This window comes from Colobus angolensis, unplaced genomic scaffold, assembly GCF_000951035.1.
Source record: "Colobus angolensis palliatus isolate OR3802 unplaced genomic scaffold, Cang.pa_1.0 Scaffold142, whole genome shotgun sequence".
Taxonomy (NCBI): domain Eukaryota; kingdom Metazoa; phylum Chordata; class Mammalia; order Primates; family Cercopithecidae; genus Colobus; species Colobus angolensis.
In genome coordinates this window covers 4,776,965-4,780,551 of record NW_012114511.1, presented here as the reverse complement: position 1 = coordinate 4,780,551, position 3,587 = coordinate 4,776,965, and the positions used below count along the sequence as shown (strand labels likewise).

The 3,587-nt window shown below is 45.2% G+C and overlaps 1 protein-coding gene across 1 annotated transcript in view; it reads left to right on the top strand.

Moving 5' to 3' along the window:
- Nucleotides 1–3,587, top strand: part of DNAJC18 (DnaJ (Hsp40) homolog, subfamily C, member 18) — a 32,314-nt gene continuing 28,727 nt past the window's right edge. The window contains exons 1-3 of the mRNA XM_011935325.1: nt 1–175; nt 707–793; nt 1,992–2,189. The gene's annotated coding sequence lies outside the window, so the exon portion shown is untranslated. The remainder of the gene's footprint in view (nt 176–706; nt 794–1,991; nt 2,190–3,587) is intronic.

Genomic DNA, 3,587 nt, shown 5'->3' with positions numbered 1-3,587 from the left:
GTTATTCTGCCTGCCATGGGCACTCAGTTCAGCTGCTCATCATACTGGACTGATCCGCTCAAGGACATGGGGCTGAATTCACTCTAGGTAACTCAGCTGACGTCTTCATTATAAAACCACACATTTTCCTCTGACTCTGGGCAATGACCTGCATACATAAGCTGTTAGTCATAAGGTATTTATATGTGGGGGAAGAAGGAGAGAACTGGTGTTAATAATCTATGAGATTGAAAGGCTTTTACCCTGACACTGACACTGCAGTACCACATGAGCCATGTGGATTTTCCTGTTGCTAAGTAACTCTTTCCTTTGGGAAAGGGTTGAGGATGAATTTAACGCTGAATTCTGCTCTGGAGCAAATTCTAGTAGAGAGGTTTCTCCTGGAGGAGCCTACTATTTATGCAAATTCGAGACCCCACTTCTGACAGGAAATCTGAGTGCAGCCTTCTGCAGCCCTTGCAGCTTCTCTGAAACCCTCTCTTCCTTCATTTCTAGACAACAGGATGATGATCGTTTACAAGATGACTTCCTCCCTTTTCTCACACAGGACTACGTGGTCCTTAAACAGGAACAGGTGGCGGGGATGGGGGGCTTGCTGCAGAATGTCCTTCTCTCATTTCTTCCCCCATCCGATGAGAGGGCAACCAATAAACCAGCTCAGACACACAGGCCCAGCGGGATCATTTACTCAGCTTCTTTCTTCTAGGGCTGGATGGGGCAGCATCTCAATCATATAGGGCACAGGACAAACCTCAGTATCACCAGCAAGAATCCACTACTGTTCAACACGTAAGTAAGTGGAGGCTGGGCATGGTGACTCACGCCTGTAATCCCAACACTTGGGAAGTCCCCAGGGGCAGGATCGCTTGAACCCAGGAGTTCCAGACCAGCCTGGGTAACATAGTGAGATACCACATCTAAAAAAAAAAAAAAAAAGCTGGGCATAGTGGCATGTGCCTGTGGTCCCAGCTACTTGGGAGGCTGAGGTGGGAGGATCGCTTGAGCCCAAGAGACCAAAGCTGCAGTGAGTTGTGATAGAGCCACTGCACTCCAACCCATGCAACAGAATAAGACCCTGTCTCAAAACAATAAAGTAAGTGGAGAAAACCGAGAGAAACCTGAGGCTGGCCCTAAGGTAAAATGGTTTAGCAGATGAAGGAGCATTGCAGGCCTCCTTGACCTAGTTCTGGCACACTATTTCCCCAAGCGCAGCTAGTACTACTCTATTCAATTTGAATGTGCTGGAAAACACCGTGTGATTATGTCCACCAGTCTTTTCCTGGGTTTGTGGATGTCCTCCTTTCTCTCCTCTTCAAACTTCTTTCCACATCTACCTCCTTCTCTTTGAGAACTGCCTTGGAGACCCCAATTTCTCTTCCCTTATCTCCTTCCCAGTTACCCTCTCACTCTTCCCGCAGGTCTTTTTCGACTGGCATCCCCATCCTGTACTCTTTGGGCCCACAGCTTCCTCTTTTACAAAACACAGAAATTGAACTTTACAGTAGGATTATTTTTGCTGACTAGTTGATGAGTTTAAGCAGAAACTGGCATAGAAGTATTCTCAATGTTGAGCTTTAGAGTTCCACATTAGTCCAAGTGATGTGATCATACAAAAGTTCATCCAGAAGTGTTAGTTGAGGTGTAAACAAACTGAAGAATACATATGGATACTTGGCAATATTTGAGAAGGTCATAATGCTAAACCATTGTTGTTACTGTTATAGAAGCAAATGAAAAGAAGTCTGGAAAAGAAGGGGATATAAAGTTTCAGAGGATGAGGAGAGAGGATGCTTAGCTACTAGAAAGCAGCTAAGATTTGAGAAGAGGCCCCAGCTTCCCAAATCTTGTCCAATACTCTTGAGCCTAGACTCTACTCCTAAATAGTCTTATAATTCATAGTTCCTCTTCTCAATCCAGTTAACCCCTACCGTGCTCTAACGGCCCACTCTCAGCCAAACGCCTCTGACTTCACGGTATTCTAACATCTCCAGGTAGTACCTCCAAACCTTTTCCCTGTGCCCCCAGACCCTGAGGTCCATCCCACCCTCAGTTGTCCATCTTCTAAAGCAGGCGGTCTAGCCTCCCCAAACCAGAAGAACTTCCTTTTTATATTCAACTTCCTGGTGGATGTCCCTGATCAGGTCCCTCAGCTGCAGAGCACAAGTGGGACCTTCAGGATCCAGCCTTCCGTGAGCACACTGCTGCCTGGATTAGTTAGCTGGTCATAGGTCCAATGTCCCAGAGTGGAGCTTTTGACTCATCTCATGGTTCTGGGGCCTCCTTCGCCTCTCAAGTTTAAGGACATCCATAATTCATTGGATTTAGGACGACCCAAAACCTTCTCATTCTAGTTCACTTTTGCCATCTTCTCTTTTTGAAAGGGAGAAAATCACCAGTTTTAGTGGCTGGATTCAGGGGTTAGGGTGCATGGACAAGCAGCTTCCCAGCCGTTTTTGGCAGTGTTTTGCTTCTTGTCCTATTTGCAGGTAATGATTGCCAGATAGACAGGAATGGGGTCCAGTTAGTCATATCCAGGACCTTATGATATGCCCCATACACACCCCTTCGCTCCTAATTTACAATGTCAAACCGTAAAAAATGTTTTCTCTTCCTCTGAGCCAGTCTATAAGTGGTCAGCATTTATTAAATACATACTACATGCCAGATGAGGTGCTAACAGCTTTACAAGCATTATCTTCTTATACCCTACGGCAATCCTATGCAGATTTTTTAACCACTGTGTTAAATTCCTCCTCCTAAATTAAGTGAAAATGACCAAATTTCTAGACAACTATTACTTTCTCAGTGCTTATGGGGGTGGGGGTGAGGAAAGAACACTGTCTTCAAGTGCTCCAGGAGAAATTGATATTACAAATGACATAAGCCTTTAGTGGTCAACCAGTTTGGTAGTTTTCAAACATAAGGGTTTTCTTTCCTTTAGTAGACCACAAAATACAAAACAGAAAAAAGCAGAGCTGCTTTGATTGAAGAAGGATGAGGTGCTAGTACCTTCCCTGCTATGCCTTCCTCCCCACTACCACTCCTCAATAGAAGATTCCAGAGACATCTGCACATTGAGCCTTAAGGATTCCTCAATTTAAAAACTACTAATTGAGGCTGGGCGCGGTGGCTCACGCCTGTAATCCCAGTACTTTGGGAGGCCAACGCGGGCAGATCACGAGGTCAGGAGATCGAGACCATCATGGCCAACATGGTGAAACTCCGTCTCTACCAAAAATACAAAAATTAGCTGGGCATGGTGGCATGTGCCTGTAGACCCAGCTACTTGGGAGGCTGAGGCAGGAGAATTGCTTGAACCAGGGAGTTAGAGGTTGCAATGAGCCAAGATTACACCACTGCACTCCAGCCTGGTGACAAAGTGAGACTCCGTCTCAAAAAACTAACAAGCAAAAATTACTAACTGAATCCAACCTTCTCATTTTATAGGTGAGGAGACTGAGGCCAAAGAAGAAGTAAAAAGGAATTGTTCAGGATCATGCAATGATTTGTGGCAAAACCCCAACTATTAATATAACATCTATACAACTTCTAGGCCAGTGCTTTTTCCACTTGAAAGGCCTTGTTCT